Source organism: Acipenser ruthenus, chromosome 11 (genome assembly GCF_902713425.1).
Source record: "Acipenser ruthenus chromosome 11, fAciRut3.2 maternal haplotype, whole genome shotgun sequence".
NCBI lineage: Eukaryota > Metazoa > Chordata > Actinopteri > Acipenseriformes > Acipenseridae > Acipenser > Acipenser ruthenus.
In genome coordinates, this window is record NC_081199.1 from 20,883,916 (window position 1) to 20,894,818 (window position 10,903).

General features: G+C 38.4%; 1 long non-coding RNA gene across 1 annotated transcript; it reads left to right on the forward strand.

The window, feature by feature from the left end:
* The first annotated feature begins 1,957 nt into the window (after nt 1-1,957).
* LOC131739318 (uncharacterized) lies at nt 1,958-4,196 on the forward strand. The gene is made up of 4 exons (XR_009330480.1): nt 1,958-2,127; nt 2,614-2,735; nt 2,843-3,051; nt 3,309-4,196. It is a non-coding gene; the product is annotated as an uncharacterized LOC131739318 (long non-coding RNA).
* The last annotated feature ends 6,707 nt before the right edge of the window (nt 4,197-10,903 follow it).

Sequence of the window (10,903 nt, forward strand, 5' to 3'; positions counted from 1 at the left end):
CCAAGACCCCCTCTTCCATGCTGAACTTGCCCCATGATATCACCAATTCGAAGGGCAGCCTTTGCATCTTCCACAGCTTTCTTTGCCGCCCACTTTCTTCCAGATTTCAACACAGGTGCTGCCTCCCTTACGCATTTATCGCGTGACTCTACTAATGTCATTTCCAATCTGACCTTGGCGCACTTAAACTCCTCAGTTAGAGCAGAGACTGGTAGCTGCAGTATTCCTTTACCATAAAGTCCCACTCTGCTGAGGCAGCGTGGAACTCCCAACCATTTCCTGATGTATGAACTGATTAAAGCTTCCAGCTTCTCTACTGTTGTCAAAGAAACCTCGTACACAGTCAGTGGCCACAGCAACCTCGGCAGTAGACCAAACTGAAAACACCAGAGTTTTAGTTTACCTGGTAGAGCGCAGCTGTCTATGCTCTTCAACCCTTCCACTGCTTGTTGTCTAACTTCTCCCACACGAACTGTGTCCTTTAGATCCCCGTCGTACCATCTCCCAAGACTCTTCACTGGCTTCTCAGACACTGTTGGTATTGCCTCACCATTAATGAAGAATGTTTTATCTACTACTTTGCCTTTAATTATAGAGATGCTCCTTGATTTAGTGGGCTTGAATTGCATTCGTGCCCATTCAATGTTATTGGTTAATTTGCCCAATAATCGATTAGTGCAGGCTACTGTTGTAGTCATGGTTGTCATGTCATCCATGTATGCTCGAATTGGTGGTAGTCGCATTCCAGAAGCCAAGCGCTCTCCTCCTACTACCCATTTTGATGCCCTAATGATTACTTCCATTGCCATGGTAAAAGCCAGTGGAGAAATGGTGCATCCTGCCATTATTCCAACCTCTAGGCATTGCCATGTAGTGCTGAATTCTGAAGTTGAAAAACTGAATTGCAAATCTCCAAAATAGGCTTTCACTAAATTTGTTATTGTCATCGGTACACTGAAAAAATCAAATGCTGCCCAAAGTAGTTCATGTGGCACTGAACCATATGCATTAGCCAAATCCAGGAATGTCACATGGAGCTCCTTCCTCTCCTTTTTAGCTGATTGAATTTGTTGCCAGATCACATTGATGTGTTCTAAGCAACCTGGGAAACCTGGAATGCCCGCTTTTTGTATTGAAGTGTCAATGAAGCAGTTCTTTAATAGGTAAGCTGACAATCTCTGAGCAATAATGCTGAAGAAAATCTTGCCTTCTACGTTTAATAGGGAAATGGGACGAAATGATAATATTGCACAGCATTACTTGACTCTGATGCTAAATTGTTGTTGAATACTTTGGTATAACGTAACGGTGGTACTGTATATGAAAAGCTGTGTTTTGGCGATAATGGTTATATTTTCTTTTACTGTATTTTCGTTGTGCTGAAGTGTGTCAGAATGAGGAGGTTTGCCTTGGTTCAGTGGAAAGCTGGAGCTGATAAAGGCAAATTCAGCGAAGTCAGTGCGGATGCTGTTCGCAATTACAATGATGAAGATTTTGACGACTCGGATGGAAATCCTATTGAAGAAGGCCAAGCTGAAGCGATCGTAGAATGGCGCCAGGGGAAAAAACAGAAACAGGGATGGCCTTTGCACGCGGGCGCTGTTCTTTTTGTTCATAGTAAGTAAAACACCATGTTTACGTTTTTTTTTGTGTTGTCGTTGAAAAGAAAGGGTACATTTATTAATTTGTTTTATTACATAATAGATTCGCCATTGCAAAGAAGATGCAGGAGTGCGTTGAAAAGAAGGATCTGGGGAAACGCCTGAAGAGGCCGCTGAAAACGCCTAAGAGATATGAGTCATCTTCAGATGGTTCTGATACAGAACCGGTAAGCAGTAGCCCCTGCCCCTATGTAATTTAAGTGTGTAATCGTATCGAGATTTGTTTAAACACAAGTTTTCTGGGTGGATTTAATATCAAAACATTTTAAAAGTTATTTATTTATGTAGGTTAAGAAAACATATTCAGAGACCAGCATGGCAAAACAGTGCTTACAGAAATACAAGTCAGGTTCCACTGATGAAACACGAGATGTTGAAGTAGACCATTTGAAGAGTGTACAGCTCTAGAAAGAAAATCAGGATCTTAAGGAAGAGAATCAAAATCTTAAGGAAATGCTCTTCAAAGGTATGTTAAAACATTTTGTATTATAGCAGCGATTGGGTGTCTGCTGTGTGTTTTGGTTCTGTGTTCAAAAATACCTTTCTCAATTTTCTTTTTCTGTAGTTTGATGTAGGATTTGAGAAAGTATGTTTGCAGAGTTTGTTATCAACTATGCTGTTTTGATTTGTGTGATATTTTTGGTTTTTAAAGTTTACAAATTCTTATTTTCTTTGAAAAGGTCAAACTTTTTTTTCTGGAAATAAAACACTGAAATGTCTTAAGGTAAGATTACTCAAACAATTGAGGTATAGGCACTGTCGCAAAAAAAAAAAAAATCAGATTAAAACATTATCTAATTTTTATATTAAGAGTATTTATGCCCTTTATATTTCCTACTTTAAACTGTACAGTTGTATGTCCATTCTGCTAAAGCTTCTGTATAATATTTGTGTGTGTGTGTGTGTGTGTGTGTGTTTTTTAAAATGCCTATGTTTTTGACCGAAATAAAAGAGATTTTGCACAGATCCATGAACAATATCAGGCGTTCATCAACTCCAGAAGTGGATCCTCCAACTACACCAAAATCAGGAAATTCAATGAAGACCGGAACCCCAACCCAGGTTCTTGACAAGGTATAAAACAATTCTGATATTTCTTTGATTTATGAATAGGAATAAGATACTCCTAACTTTAAAAGTTTTGGGTTTGGTCTAAATCACCTCTATTTTATTTTTTACAGGTAGAACTATATCCAGGTACTGGGGTGCTCTGTGACAAACTTGTGTGGGCTTTAGCCAACAATTCACACACAGCAACATCATTTGTGCGCACTCTTCTTGTGAATCTATTCCCTTTGGATGTTTTGCTGAAAAGTAACTTGAGGGAGGAGCAAAGACACCACAGAGCACAGACCTGCATTAGATGCAACAAAGATTGATGCCATCTACAGTAAGATTTTGTTCATTAATCTTTTTTTAATATTTATAAATGCCATTTTAGAGTGTGTTACATTAAAATGCTTCTTTCTCTCTAATATGGGTTGCTATATTGTAATAGTGGCATTGATATTTATGGACAATATGTTCTTTACAATGTTTCCTATTTCATAATTGTCTTTTAAAAACCTATTAACATTGATTTCTACAAAAGCGTAACATTTGATGTATTAATTGTGGGTTTTAATTGTGATATGTTTCCTTTTTAAGGAGCAACTTTGCAGAAGTGGCCTAATGCCCCACAGGCTGTTATTGGCTCAGCATTGAATGGCAAGTTGGCTGAACTTCGCAATAAAAGTAAACAAAAACTACAGCATACATGGACTCAAAGTGAGGGAGATGTGAGCACTGAATGAGTATGTCATAATGTAGCCTTGATTTAATAGGAATCCAAATAATTCCAGTTCTTCCAGTTCTGATTACATGTTAAAGTTCTGATTTGTGTTTTGCAAATGGCATGTAAGGTGTAAGGAGTTTGTGTATAACATGTTTGATAAATAATTTCAATCTGTTATTTGCACACACACAAAAAATAATATGTGGTATAATGTACACCATTGTTTAACTTGGCTATTTTGCCTAAGCTTTTCCAACAGGATTATATGTTTTTGTCATGTTAGGTTGCTTGTTGTTGTTCTTGGAATAATACTTTTTTTATTTTTATCAAACCACTATTGGAAGAGAAGCCATTTAGAGATGGCCCTAAGTTGTCCTAAAAACGGCCAGTGTAAACGCACCATTAGACTTTTATAACATGCAGGATCACATCTCTGAGTATGGAAAGCCAAATTATCATTTAGAGATATATCACATTGCATTTTAAGATATCTGGAAATGATGTAGAGATATATTTACAGAGTTTTCAAAAAATATACTTTTGTCATAATGTCACTTTGTTTAATATGCTTATCCTTTTGTTGATTCTCATTTTGTTAGTGAGATTGCTATCCACACATTATTTGCAATAAGAGTGTGCCAGCTATTGTCCACAACTGTATAATGGGGAATAATATGTGATTACTTAAAACACTTCAGTATAAATGTTATTTTAATTGTGTTTTTTAATTTGCAGTTGTAAAACTTTGAAATAAAAGCAATTTCCAGTACAATATTGCCTTCTATCCCTTTTTAACAGTCAGTACAGCAACTATTTTGTAATATACAGTGCACATATAATATTGTTGCAAAAACGTATATATATATATATATATATATATATATATATATATATATATATATATATATGCTATTTAATTATATACTGATATTTGTATTGACAACCAATATAGAGATTCATATAAAAACTTAAATTTCATGTTTCATATGTGTAATACTAAATTCATATATGAACAATATAAAGCGTATATACAAACAACCATTGTTTAGTATGTGTTGCATATATGATATATGTATGTAACATATCCAATTTTACATAATATGATATACGTTCTTTATATGGCTCATATAAAAAGCATATATATTTAATATAAGAAACATATATAAAACTATCTATTTTCATATATGTTAACATATATGAAAGTGGCCATAATTGTATTTTGAGGCATATAAGCATCATATATTGATACATATATAAAACTACTATATTAAACTTATATGCAGCATATAGTTTTTTTCCATGTGGGAGTTTAGTTCATTCAGAATGACAAAGTGAGGGATGAGGACAGGCCTGAGGCTCAAACCACTTTTAAGGAATGTCTTTTGTTCTTTCTTTGGCGCTGTAGGTTTAAATAACATAAACACAAGTAAATTAGCTCTGACAGGGGTCACAGTGACACTAAGCCCACTCACCAATCTCTTCAGCTCTACTTCCCTGGTACTCTACAGTAAATACAAACTCAACAACTCCCTTGGAATGGATCCAATTCTCATGTTCCACAGACTACTAAATTCACTTCTTTAAAAGCAGGCAGATGGCTGTTGCTTTAAAGTTTTCATCCTTTAATATTTAAGCACCCACTTAGCAAGTCTGCTTCCCAAACCTCACAACCCATAGCATAGTGCTTGTCAGCGACAGAGTGCTGCGGAGGCGGGTGTCTCTGTGTCACACTTTAAAGTCTTGCATATTTCTTTCAGAATTCTGACACTTCCTGAGGCCCTTCTTTAGCACAAGTTATTAACTGCATGTGACAGAGAGCAAAGGAATTCAAGCTGTAAATCTCCCTCCCTCCTAGAAAGTGCGCTGTGTAAGGTTGGTGGTATGCATTCTCCTAGATGGGCAGCCTCGATGGTAGGTGGAAACCGGAAGGTAACCATATTAGGGTGTGCGCGTAGTTGCACATACACAGAAGGACTCCATTGCAATCAGCTACGGGGCAGGAAGCGATTGGAGAAACCATGGCGCAAGGTTGATTACAGTTCGTAGTTTTGTGGTATAAAGGGGAAGCAGCTACGTCAGTACCAGGCATTGCGCTGAAACATAGGGTTCGTTTTCGCGCTATGACCAGGTCATCTGGTTGTGTGTTTTCGCGATGCAGTCACTGGACCTAGCGGTCATGGGTCCACTGAACCAGTGAACTGGGTTTGTGGCACAGTTCATAGTTGTAACCAGAGGTATTGTGGGATAGAGGTTTCCTGTTAAGATGATGACGCAAGTTTTATAACTTGTTTTTTGTAACCTTTTCTATTGTGTTGATTAATTTTTTTCTGTAAATAATAAAAACAGCATGATTGTGTAAATGTTTTTTTTTATATTTTAATATTTTAATGCATGATGGTTTGTGTAGATTATAAGGTCAAAGGTCACTTAACCCGGTTCTGTTGTGGTCAAAACATGAAAATGCAGCTGTAATCTACGGCCAGATTTTGTTTTGTGTGTTATGTTTGTTTTTGTTTGTTGCAGAGGAGGATTGAGGAGACAAGACGCTGCCGCCACGGAGCCAGCACACACCCCTGAGCACAACCCTCTCTGCACAGCACTGACACGCACCACAATTCCCCGGTTTTGGACAGCATAATTTCGTCCACCGGGATTACAAATTGTATTGTACCTTTTGTGTTTGGAACTGTAAACCTGCTGTGTACCCCCGATACCATCGCTGGTAGAAGGGCGCTGTTTTAAATTATTATTTAAATATACATGTTTTTGGGAGTGAAGTACCGTTTGGACCATCTCTTTGTACACTGCACCACTCACATCCTGTCACACTGCATCATAATCATCTAGTGCTCTATAGAAGCTGTCTGTCTGTCTATCTGTATGGTATTTTTTACTTGTAACTTCTCTAATTGTGATGACACTTGTAAAATACATCAAATTATTTTATTTTATTCATTCACAAGTATAGTATTTCAATATGGGATAAAAACAGTCCCCTGCCTCCCATTTTTAACCCCCACACACCCGACAGCCTGCAATGAGAGGCTAGTGAATTAGCCTGCTGTCTGGCTGGCTGGCATTTCTTTGCTGTAAAATACAGGATAGGGTTATTTACTATACAGAACTGTAGCTGAAATGTTGTAAACTTGACCGTTTCTCCTGAGCGTTATCCTGCTGAGCCCTGTGTCAGAGCCTTCAGTGAAATACTGGTGTCATGTTCCTACAGGGCAGGACTTCCGCTTCAGTTTAAAACATTTTCTTTGTTACTTAAGTTAACCCTTAGAGCAGAGCAGTAACCAGGACCAGAGGGTACAGTTAGAAATAAGGTGGTGGGAAGGAGAGTCTTCTTCACACTGAGAGTGTTGTGGGAATAGAATGGGTTACCAAGGGTTTCCTTGACAACTTGTTGATGTTTGATGTTTGTTTGACCCAACGTGACAAAGTTTTGGCTACTAGGTACCGTACAAGCACTGATTGATGGACTGCATGGTCTCCTCTTGGTTATGTACTCATTATGTTCCTTCAGTACTGTCGATGCAAGCAACAGCCATGTGGTTTACACAGATGCTACTTGGAGCCAGGCTGAGACCTTGAAAAATAAGCAGCCAGATTTAGTGAATTAGCCTATAAGCCGACTGTGCCACTTAGCCTCAGTACAGATGCTTGTGTCTGACACAGCTCTGGCCTTCACTAACATGTCAGGTCAAGAGAGACTACACAGCATTTTACAGGAAGGAGTGCCTGAGTAATCCTTCAGTGCTGCAGCAGCTCCCAGTCTCTCCTACACTCTTCCTCTTACGCATCTCACAAGCATTCCTTTGATAGGCTCTGCTGAGCTGTTCACAGAGAATCAAATTACTCAGCCGCCTGGTGGGGAACGCAGTGGTTGTTTGCCAAGTTCTGTAAGCCTCAAGAAAAAAAAAAAAAAAAAAAAAACACCTCCAAAAGTCATTAGCAAGTACAGAAGTGTTTTTGAAGAGGGCTGATATTTACTAATGGTGGAAACCCCCTTTTGTCATTTCAAAAAGATGTAAACACCTTGAATACAGCTATAGAATTAACTAATTTTGCTTCTAAAGTCGCATGAAACCTGAATAATGTTACGTTAACATATAGAATTACTTAACAAAAAACAGACAAATATTGAAAAATGTGACACTTCGAAATGTAACTTGAAATACTGTACTACTATTATTCCGGTAAACTTTTGCGATATCATTTTGTAGTTTCTTTGATTACATGAGTTTAAATAAAATATCTAAATTATATTCATATAGTTTTGTTAATTATGTCTCAATCCTAAAATTCTAGGTGATGCTAAACTTTTGGTCATAGCTGTATATTCCGCCACAGAGTAACCATTTCAATTAATATCTGCAGATTAAAGGTACAATAAATAGGGTGTACATAACCCATTCTCTCGCCTACGTGTTATTTGCTTTACAGTTCATGTTTTATTCCACTTTTCATTAAATCCGAAAAAACTTAATGAAGACCATTGCAAGCTGCTTCTAGTTAGCTCTCCACATGTTTTTTTTTGCTTCAAAAATGTGAGACTAGTACTGTTTTAAAACTTCCCAACATTTTGGTGTGTTTAACATATATTTGTCAAGTGTGTTTGAAAACAAACAATGGAGGTACTTATAGGCCTTTGATGCCATGGTAAGTACACTGACTTATTTCTATTTAAATAAATTAATGTGCTTATGCTTGAAAACAAACAGTGGAGGTATATATTGTGACAGGGCAGAGAACCCTGCACATGGGAAATGTGTGTTTGTGGCAGGGAGAGGGTTAAAATCTCCCTGCCAAACTAAATTGTTAATTATTTTATTGTTTAATTATCACCTGCACCTGGCTACCATTGTAAATTAGAGCCAGGTACAGGGTATTTAAAGGAAGCAGCCACTCTGCTCAGGGCGGCTGTGTGAATAAGCCTGACTGTGACTGTAACTGTGACCGTGGCTGTGACTGTGACTGACTGTGACTGTGACTGACTGTAACTGTGACTGTGACTGACTGTGACTGTGACTGTGACTGACTGTGACTGACTGTGACTGACTGTGACTGTGACTGACTGTGACTGACTGTGACTGTGACCGTGACTGACTGTGACTGTGACTGACTGTGACTGTGACTGTGACTGACTGTGACTGACTGTGACTGTGACTGACTGTGACTGTGACTGACTGTGACTGACTGTGACTGACTGTGACTGACTGTGACTGTGACTGTGACTGTGACTGACTGTGACTGACTGTGACTGACTGTGACTGTGACTGTGACTGACTGTGACTGACTGTGACTGACTGTGACTGTGACTGTGACTGACTGTGACTGTGACTGACTGTGACTGACTGTGACTGTGACTGACTGTGACTGTGACTGACTGTGACTGTGACTGACTGTGACTGACTGTGTGTACAGCCGTAGTTAAAAGAGGTACCGGTAGTGTAAAACCTTTTGATAATTGTGAAAAACTGTGTTTTTTAATTTGTTTTTATTTAACAGGTAAACAGTTTAGCTGTCCTGTTTTATAGTTTAAGTTGCAGTGTGTTTTAGTTATTGCTCGAGTAGAGATAGGTGTTTGTTTTTGTTTTATTTATTTGTTTTTTTTTACAAATAAAAGTGTGCAACCGCGCTAACCTGCAAGTTCTTGTGTCGGCTCAGTGGTTTTTAAAGGGGCAACGAACCCGAGAGTTGCAGCTCGTTTACAATATACCGTATTACTTCAATTTGGCACCGCAGCGTTTATTTTAAATTGATCAAAATGACTGCAGCCCTTAAACGTGGGCGGCGATTATACAAGGGTGTCCTTTATTAATAATAATATGCTTTACAAACGCTGCAATATTTTATTAAATGATTTATGGCATTTTAGAAACGGCGCCATGAGAGGCTCCGATCTGCAACACTATAGTGTGTTTTTGGGGCTTAAATACAGTACATTTACTGACAGTTAACGAGAGCCCATTAGGAGGTTTTACTATGAGCTTGATTAGCCACAGTGTAACCATCATAGAAAAACCAGGAATAGATCAAACTGCTATGCAATGGGAGTCTTATTCCCGTCCCTGTTGCACTGCTGACATAATAATTATTCTCCTGGAGAGGACTGAATTCCAGTAACATGCTTTTCAGAACATAAGATATCATTTACCTTCATCTCCAGTACGAAACAGTTTGCTCTCTGTTCATTAAGGCAATGTGATACAGACAGTCTTTCTGTTCTGCTCTAGATAATAAACTCCTCAAAGCAAACACTTTGACAAATTGAGTACGAACAACATTCCACGCTAACAGCCTTCAGGGTCAGTACTGTACTCCCCCTTTCACAACTCCTGGCTCGAGGCTAAAAGACACCCTCTATGACGCTGCTATCTTGCAGCAGTGATGTTTTTGCCTGCTCCCTTTGAATGGGCCTTAAACCTTGCTGGGGCCGTCATTAAACTCAATTTAAAGCAGCTGTTTGCAGGACAGGCAGGTTACATCACCGAGTTCATCAGCTTTGTCTCTTGTTAAAAGCATGGTACATGGACCACCCAAGAGATATTAACAAAGATAGTCCTCATTCTCCTTGGTTTGGTATACGACACCACAGTCAGCTCACGCATTGTCAGACCTTGGAGTTTCAGAATAGAATCGTACATCACAACTAGTGTTATAGCAGGAGGGATGGCAAACAATCCTTCATGACAGCATTTTATAAATGCTATCATAACCTTTCTTTCACTCAATGAATAACTACAGAATAACTACAGTACTCCATGAATAACTCAAGCTCTCAAAGTATATCTTTGTATGAAATTCTTAAGGGAGTCACTGACCCTATATAATAATACATCTGGCCTGGTTAAATATTATTAAAGGAAGGTGCCCCATTGAGAAGCCTTATCTAGTGTTGCAGCACATCACATTTATACAAACAGACTCTCAGTCATCTCCTTGAGTGATCCTTTCAGCCAGCTATGTGTCCTAGAAAGAGATATGTGTACATTGAGGCAACACCTTTGCTGATGTCAAAAACACCCCATTTTAAAGCAGCACAGCTGCATTGGTCAGACAGTGATCCTGAGGTTTGATATATAGTGGAAACTTCAAAGTAATGAACACATGGGGTATGGAGGCTGTTCTTAACACTGAACTTTGAAACTTGGATTATTATCATTATTGTCAATGAGTAAGGGGTCTTTCACAGACTCTGATTAGCACTCATCTTGTTTACTGCATTAATAGAAGGTCTACAGGCCTGATTTTCCACTGTAAAACATTTACTATGGAGGGGCCAATGTGTCTGTGATTTGCCCACAGGGGAACATAAAGCCTACACCTTTAACACAAGGAATGATTATAAGAAACCGTAACAATAAGCCAGGAGCTGTATTTAACCTTTACAAGTTTACCATGATACATTTCCACTGTACATTTACCATGGTTTGACATGTTATTTAATGTGCTTTACCAAACC